This window comes from Echinops telfairi, unplaced genomic scaffold (assembly GCF_000313985.2).
Source record: "Echinops telfairi isolate 266 unplaced genomic scaffold, ASM31398v2 ScPeMD7_10;HRSCAF=50, whole genome shotgun sequence".
NCBI classification, from domain to species: Eukaryota; Metazoa; Chordata; class Mammalia; order Afrosoricida; family Tenrecidae; genus Echinops; species Echinops telfairi.
In genome coordinates this window covers 3,144,825-3,153,969 of record NW_022103907.1, presented here as the reverse complement: position 1 = coordinate 3,153,969, position 9,145 = coordinate 3,144,825, and the positions used below count along the sequence as shown (strand labels likewise).

General features: G+C 43.5%; 1 protein-coding gene across 1 annotated transcript in view; it reads right to left on the bottom strand.

Moving 5' to 3' along the window:
• The window catches only part of YPEL5 (yippee like 5), a 14,715-nt gene that overhangs the window by 4,616 nt on the left and 954 nt on the right, over positions 1 to 9,145 (bottom strand). The window lies entirely within an intron of this gene.

Here is a 9,145-nt window from a genome sequence, read left to right as displayed (position 1 = left end):
GATACAACTGACGTATGGATTGCAGTAAGAGTTGTAGGAGCCCTCAATAAAATGATCTTTTAATAAAAAATAAAAAAGATTTTTCCAGGTTACAACCCTTGATATGTAAGACATTCCTCATAGGATCAAGGCCCACAGTAAACCTCTGAGCAGTTGATTTGGCTCATGCCTCATAATACTGGTCTAACAGAAAGGAACTGGAAGCACGGCCCCACCCCCACCCCTTAGGACAGTATCTAGGCTTGCTATCTTTGATGGCGAATATTTAGCCTCTAGCTAGGATTCTGGGACTCAACATTTTTTTAAAAACTTATTCCCTCAAAATGTAAAATATTTGCAATGTCTTCCAATCACATTTAGGGGTAACAGCAGATAAGAGGGCTGGTGGGAAAACTACTGGATTTCAAATGAACTTTTTTTTTTTTTTGCGAGCCCTCCCCATGAACTTTGAGCCCACTCTCAAATGAACTTTTCTATTACCTTCATCTACATCACTTTATCTTTGGCTCAAAATTTTAACACGTGTATAGCTGTGACTATTTGCTACCGGACACAAGGAACGCTCTTTATTCCTACAGGGGCAGAGGGTTTTAATAGCCCTTCTTTCCTTTGCTTCAAGTTCAGTCTAATTTTTGCTTTTACACAAGTATTTTTACTTGTGTGTATACATGTATATAGATATAATCTGTGCATACACATCTCTAAAATGCTGTTTTTCTTTGCTAAAAGAGATCTAGAACACAGTGGAAGTTAGCAGAAGCAAAACATCACTTGTTAAAAGTCTTTAGGGAGCAAAAATATTTCTGCATCAACACTTCAGGGTTAAGCAACTCAAACTGTTGTTGTGTTTACCTAGTATTGGTTTATACTAACCAAACTATCAATAAGCTATCACCAACGAGAATGCAGTGTTAATAATTTCATGGGGAAAAGTTAAGACACAGCGTGCAAACATGTTATCAGGCTTCCCTGGACCTGCATTATAAATATACATTTCGTGCCCTACACAGTTGCAGCAGTACATTGACAGGGAGCTGCTTAGAGGTCCAGGCCCCTCTCAGGAGAGGGTGTAGAACAAGGGATTTTCATTGCTGATGTCAGATGGATCTTGGCTGGAAGCAGAAAATGTTTTGCTTGTATTTTTATTAACTATCCTGAGACATTTGACTGTGTGGATCATAATAAACTATGGATAGCCTTCAGAAGAATGGGGATGCCAGAACACTTCATTAAGCTTATGGGGAACCTGCACAGGAAGCAAGAGGCAGTTATGCAAACAAAATAAAGAGAAAACTGCATGGTTAAACTCAAGAAAGGAGTGTGTCAGGGTTGTATCCTCTCAACAGACTTTTTCAATCTGTATGCTGAGCAAATCATCAGGAGAAACTGGATTACATGAAGAAAAATTCAGCATCAGCAATGGAGGAAGGCTTATTAAAAACTAAAAAGCAGACGATACAACCTTGCTTGCTGAAAGTGAGGAGGACCTGAGACACTTGCTGATAAAGATCAAGGATTGCAGCCTTCCGTATGGATTACAACTGAATGTACAGACACCACAATCCTCAACAGGACCGACTGGTAACATCAAACTAAACAAAAAAAGGACTTCATCTTGTTTGGACCCACAATCAATGCTCATGGAAGCAGCAGACAAGAGATCAAAATATGCATTGCATTGGTAAATTTGCTGCACAAGATCTTTTTAAAATACTGAAGAGGAAGGATGTTACTCTGCGGACTAAGGTGCATCTTATCTATGCCATGGTAGTTTCAATTGCCTCATGAATATGACCATTGGGCACTGAATAAGGGAAACCTAATAAGAATCAGTCTATTTGAAAAAAAAAATCAGTCTATTTGAATGTACACTGTACAATGTATGGTGCTGGTGAAGAATACAGAAAATACTATGGACTGCCAAAGGAACAAACAAATCTGTCTTGGAAGAAATATGTCCAGAATGCTCCTTAGAGGCAAGAATGGGGAAGATTTTGTCTCATGTACTTTGGCCATGTTGCCAGGAGAAACCAGACCCTGCAGAGGACATCATGCTTGGTAGAGCAGAGGGGCAGCAAAAAAGGGGAAGGCCCTCAACAAGATGGACCGACAGTGGCCGCAGCACGGACGCGAGCATGACAATTGTGAAGACGGAGCAGGGCTGGGTAGTGTCTCGTTCCACTGTAAGGAGGTCGGTCGACAGGAGTAGAAACAGACACCTCTGCTTAGCAACAGCAGCAGCTGCACAGGCTGTTTGAGAGGTGACCAGGCGGAATTTCAAGTTTATCAACAAATGAGACCAAACTCTCCAGTTAAACCTTACATTTTCTCTTTTCTTAGGAGCCCTGGGGCATAGTGGGTTCCGGTAGGGCTGCTAGCCACAGGTCAGCAGCTTGAGAGGAAAAGATGAGGCTTTCTACTCCCAGAGTGGAGAATCTCAGAACCTGGCTAGGGCAGTTCTACTCTGTCCTACAGCGTCACTGTGAGTCGGAATCCAGCTGGTGGCAGTGAGTCTTCCTTTCAAACCTTTCAACTGAAAAGGTTTATTTATTTTCAATTTCCTCTCCTTAAAAAGGAGCACATTTAGCTACTATGTAAAAATGTGGATTTCTGTTTTACCAAATGAAGCAATTACCATTTTAGGTCTTAAAGGCACAGAATTAGCCATGACACATTCAGCCAGGATTTTTCTTTCAAAAAAATCCATGGGACAAAGCCTCCAGACCCGTTATTTGTAAAAAACGAAATATGGGTTATTTGATTTTCTAGTTTGATGTCAGGTTAATAACTTCCATTTTGTATATGTACTAAAAAGTAAGCTATGCTATTGTCTTTACTATTTTGGATTATTGCTAAATAGTGTGCTCAAAAGCAGGAATGTGCAAACTAGGGCCTGTGAGCCAAATCCAACTTGCCTGATTTTGAACAGCCCACAAAAATACTTTACATCTTTAAGTGTCTTAACCCACTGCCATCGAGGGGACTCCCTCATAGCAGCCTGTGCTATTATATAAAATTCAAATTCGTGTCCATAAAATTTTATTCAAAGTCATGCCCCCCGCCCCCATTTTTTTTTAAACATTTGGTGACATTCTAGGCAGACACTGCAGCTTGGGGTTGGTGGCCAAAATCCTTACTGTCTGGCCCTTTACAGGAAAGGCTTGCTGATCTGGCTTTAAAATGAACTCTGTCCAACGTCTCCCTTCACCCACTTTTCTGTTCTCCATCCCCCAGAGAGAAAGTTATACTGTATACAGATCCTTGTAATGGGTTCCCTCTTCTACCCCACCTTTGGACAGTGTAAGATATGATAAAATAAAAATTTATAAATTATCAAGGGTTCATGAGGGAGGGGGAGGGGGGAGGGAGGGAGAGGGGGAATGCGGAGCTGATACCAAGGGCTCAAGTAGAAAGCAAATGTTTTGAGGATGATGGCAACAAATGTACAAATGTTTTTGACAAGATGTATGTATGGACTGTGTTAAAAGTTGTACGAGCCCCCAATAAATTTATTTTAAAAAAGAATTCTGACAAAGGAAACATTTCCATTGGAAAGTTCCTGCTTTTCCTCAGAAAAACAACTGTTTTTCAGTGTCATTCTTTTCTCCGAGTTTTCTAGCTAAAATCCTTAACTTTCTGTAATTAGTTCAACATGAACTATAAAGATTATAAAGAGCTAATATATATCCAGCTGCTGCCGCCTCCTCCTCCCCCTTCCCTTACCCCAAATACTTCTTGCAGTAAAGAGATGCTATAAATGTTTGTCAACTGTTCTAAATCAAGTATTGTTCTACACTGTTGGAGAAATGTTGCCACAGGGAACTGACTCCCACTTGTAAATAACCATTTACAAAACGATGCCACAAACCCTAATATACCTCCCCCCTCAACTTTAAGTCCTTTTCTTTCCCAAAAGAATGTGGCTTTACTGTAGCCATAAACAAAATGTCCATGAAGGTAAGGAATAGATCTGTAGGCAATAAGAAAATCAAAATCGGCCACTATCAAGCTGATTCTGACTCAGGTGGTGGTGGGTGGTGGTGGTAGGGGGACAGGACAGAGACCCTGTGATGCAGAACAGAACTATAATCCATAGGCTTATTTTTTTAACTTGTTTATTTTTAACAACTTCACAAACATATACTCATATAGGGCTTTCATGGCTTGGGAGATACAGGCATTATTGGCTTAACTTAGCCTTTCGTTGTTAACCACAAGGTCAGCAGTTAGAAACCACCAGGAGCACTTAGGAGGAGAAAGAGGCAGCTTTGGAAACCCGGTGGAGCAGCTCTGCTCTGGGCCACAGGGTTGCTAGGACTCTGCAGCAATGGGTTTAGTTTTTTCTGGTGCGACCAACCTCAAGGTTGGTGGCTTGAACCCCCGCAGTAATGCCATGAAAAAAACTCCACGTAGACTTGTGCTTGTGTAAAGATGGCAGGAAAGAAAACCTACGGAACAGGTCTTCCTACCCTAACAAATGAGGGGGCCGGGAACCACGCCACCAACTTCAGGGAAACAAGGATGTTTTGTAGACAATTTTCAAAACTCAAACTCACGGCTGTCAACTTGATTCTGACTCATTTCAATGGCCCCTGTGGGTCTGAGACTGAAACTCTTCTTCAGGGAGGGGAAAGCCTCCTCTTTCTCTCTGGGAGCCACTGGTGGTTTCCAACTGCTGGCCTTTTGGGTAGCGACTCAATGAGTAACCACTACGCCCCCAGTGCTCTCTGGTAGGCACACAGTGTGGTGATTAAGGGCATGCATGCTGAAGTCAGACTAGAGGAATTCAAACCTCAACTCCGCCCCCTAACAGCTGAATAAAACATGAGCAGGTACCCTCTGCTCCTTTATCTGTAAAATGGAAGCAGTAGTTTCTACTTTAGGTTCTGGGAGTACAAAGGAGATAATTCACGGCAATTAATAAGAAACAGTGCTTAGTCGACTGTAAATGAAAAAGAGTTCAGCAATGCTGGTATCACACTGCTTGCCCCTCCTACTATACCGTGTACCAGTCACTGTTCCAACCCTGGGCACCGGGTGAGTCCCATCACATCAGCCTGGTGTTCCCCAAGGACCCCGCAGGGTCTCACTGGGCTACATAGAGGGGTGGTACACCCCAGAACTGTCTCAACAGCACTTCACAACAACCATAAGGTGGGCAATGCTGTTTTGGGAACTCGATCATCTTCCCCCTAGGCATCTTCTTGGGGCACTTAAGTATTTGCCACTACCCAGGAACTTCCTCTACGTTTACTAACCATGAGAAAAACAAAGGCCAGAAAGAATATGAAACGAAAACGAACCAACTTCCAAACCAACCCATTGCCCGTAAGTTGATACCAACTCAGAGGGTTTTCAAAGCTGTACATCTTTACAGGCACAGACAAGCCTCATCTTTCTTCTGCAGAGCAGCTGGTGGATTTGAATTACCAGCCTTGTGGGTTAGCAATCTAGAGACAACAAAAGTTATAAATAGAAGAAAAGTCACAGTGCTAAGTCATAAAATACAGGTTAAGTTAGTGTCAAGCTCCCACTGCCATCAAGTCGATGCCAACTTACAGTGAGGGACCTTACAGGACAGGGTAGACCTGCCCCTGTGAGTTTCTGAGACTGCAACACTTTACCAGAATAGAAAGCCCCATCTTTCACAGCAGAGCAAATAGCTTCAAACTGCTGACCTTGCTTATCTCAGCCCAAAATAAAACCACTAAGTCACCATGCATACACAACTAGTTTCAAGCTAGGTAAACAGAATTCTCCACTTCCCATTCTTAAATACCCTGGATAAGAACTACAGGTATTTGCATCTCAGAGAAAAACGCCCAGTTCACACTCCCCCTCAGGGTTATGTCCAAGGACACCACAAAACAGACAGCTTTTGACATAAGACCACGACCATCTACTGACTCAGTGGCTCAACTGTGCTTAGCAGCCTAGCCAGTGAGCAGCTCACAACGCCACCTGTGAAAGGGGGCTAAAGTCCCTGGATGGCAAAAGCTTTTAAGTGCTGACTGCTAACAGAAAAGTTCACAGTTCAAATATGCATTCCTGGGTAGGGCTGCAGGCTAAAGGGCAGGTGAAATGCTTACATAACTGCAGCCAAGTAAACCCCATGCAGCTGCAGCCCCACTTGGTACAGATTGAGCTTAACGGTTTCTTACCCCGGTCCCCCTAGAAGATATTAAGTAAAATCAAGACACCATGGGCTCTCCTAGCAGGGATCAGAAAGTTGAAGGAATCTGTTCGTTTCCGGGAAGGTTTCCCTTTGGAGTGATTCTAACACAATGGAAACATGCAAAAACATGCTTGTAAGTAGTTGTCAGTCTTCTTTCTTGAACAAAGGAAGCAACCTAAAAGAACCATGCTGGGTTACAGACAGCAATAATGAACATTTGACTCGCTATGGTAATTTCATCAGCTGGCTTCAGATTTGTAGTGAAATTCTACTGGAAGTCTACAAGGGAAAATGCATCGAAACCTGTGAGAGCAGAACGTGGCAGTAGCGTGTTTTCAGGGTCTTAAAAACCTTCTGCCTTTGGCCTGATACAATCTAGGCTGACCACTTTTCCACTGCTCTACACAAGTGGAATAAAAGTAATTTTCCTTCTCGAACAGGTTTCCACCTTACACAGGTTCTGCCTTCCACAAGTTTACTGCGATATAGATATAGATCCACAAAAGCAATTTCCCATTTTGTACAGTATCTTACACGAAGCTAAAGTTTCAGGGCCATTAGATACTGTGTTTTTAATTCTCTGGCAACAGCTGACCACTTCCCTTTGCTGCCAAATGACACTGCAGTTGTGGAATCAGCTCATCTGACAAGAACTGAATAACTGCTAAGTGAATGATTTGCACCCCCATCTTCATTATCAATACCTTATTGTTTTAAAGCTTCACTGTATTTCTGAAATACTTAGTCACCACGAGAGAACAAGGCTAGTCTATAACTGAGTCAGCTGGACGAGCCGAGTTGGTGATTGCCCAAACATACCTTCTGGCAAGGCAAGTAAGTGATGATGCAATGCCCTGAGTCAAAAACACCTCTCACTGAGGGACTGCCTAGTTTCCATTGCAAAGTAACAAGTTCATGCCAGAGTTAAGGTTCAGTTTCTACACGAGGCAGACATTATTACATAGATTACCAAGGACATTGATATTAACATACATAACCCTCTGCTCTCGAGCTCTCTTCTGACATAGAACTAGAGTGGAACTGTCCACAAGATTCCCAGGGCTATAAATCTTCCCTTGGAGGGGCTTGTGGGATGGGACTGTAGATCTGTGTTAGCGTCCAGCACTTTTAACCACTAAGGCACCCACCAGCATGCATTATCTAACTACTTAGGCACTGTGAGACTTAAAAACAGTATTCTGGACACAAATAGAGTTAGGGATACCTTCACATCTCAGTATATTGAGGACTAGCTTCATGTCTCATAAAAATTTGTGAATTTTTATGGATCAATTTTTTAGACGTAATTTTTTTACCTTATTTCCTTTTCTACAATTTTTAAACCTCCCAGAACTAAACAGAGAAAAAGCAAAGTCTAAGATAATGTCTAGGGGAAGAAATTGCCAATGATTCTCCCGAACAAATGTTTTAAAAGAAGCTACAATTATTTCACTAGCCTTGTTTTTAAAAAGCTACTGTGAAATCCAATTGACTTAGGTCCCCCCCCCCCTCCAAGCAAAACCAATGCTCCCAGAGCTAAATAATTTACTGGAGCACGTGATCCCTGGCTCTCTTCTGATAAGATGGTTGCAAGAGATAAGCTTCAAAATAAAACAAAACCAAACATCCACAGAGTCTATACTTAGACTGGGCCAGGGTGTGATTACATTTATAGCCTCCCTCAGCCCCTCCAAGGGCTAACATTCTACCTGGCTTGCAGAAAGGTAATGGGGATGTGTGGAAATTTCCTATGTGCTAAATTCCACAGGCTTCCCCTTCTCAATAATTTGTAAGGGCTCCAGATCTACTCTTCCTAAACTGGTCTGCCCAGTGCCCCAAAGCCTATGAGATCTCCTGGTCTCATCAAAGCCAATCTGCTTTGGAATATGCCCTAATCCACTCCCAGTCACCGGCCCATTTATTAATTCTTACATTTACCAAAATTTAACTTTGTTATTGTAACCTCACTTCATTTGCCCATGACTTTACTACTAAACTGTAATCTTTTTTAAAAATCATTTTATTGGCAGCTCATACAACTCTTATCACAATCCACTGTGCCAAGCACATTTGTTGCCCTAAACTGTAATCTTTTAAGGGGGAAAAAACAAAGCAAAGGTAAATTCTTTGCAATTCTGTTTGCATCTAACACAGTACTGGTACACGATAAATTTGCAGGGGACACATCCCCATCTGGCACAAATATGACCCCTGCAAATCCGGCATGCTTTTGATTTCTTTGTTGGAATGCTGCTGCTGCAGTTAAACCTTACATAGGATTATGCCAACTTGGCCAACAGTCTCTCTCCCCCAGTTGCTTCATCCACAAAAATTCTTTTCCAAAAGGTCAAGTTTAGCCTGCGTTCACTTCAGGTTTTCCATCTCAAGAGATTGGGAATAAACATCCTCAGATTACCTACAAGGCTCGGTATATAAAAAAAGTTTAAACATAAAAGGGCGGCACACCTCCTCTGGCTAATTAAATCCCCCCCACCCCCGGAAAGGGGGAGTGGCAGGGGTCTGGAGTAAACAGGTCTTTGTAGTACTCTGATTTTCCAACTCGCAGTTAGTTCGATTCGTTTGTCCTCCGACCTGTGCGGCGCGTAGCAAAAACGGGGTGGCAACAGCACGCCTACCAGCTCCCGCCCCGTGCTCCGCGGGGACAACTTGGGGACCCCGGTTGGGGTGGGTGCGCCCCGGCGCCCCGTGGCTGGCCACAGCTGATTACAGCCACGTGACTCCCGCCAACGAATCGCGCTGGGCCTGGGCGCGGTGCGCGGGGGCCACGGAGGGCACGACAAACCCCATAGCAAACAGCTGAGCGGCGGCGGCGACTGGCGCGGGGTCCCGGCCCGCTCCCACGGTCCAGCCCACCGGATCGCGGTCCCCAACATCCACACCACGGGGGGCGCCGGGACCCCCTCCTCATTTGGGTCTCCTTTGGGTCAACTGGGGAGCCAAAGGGCAGGG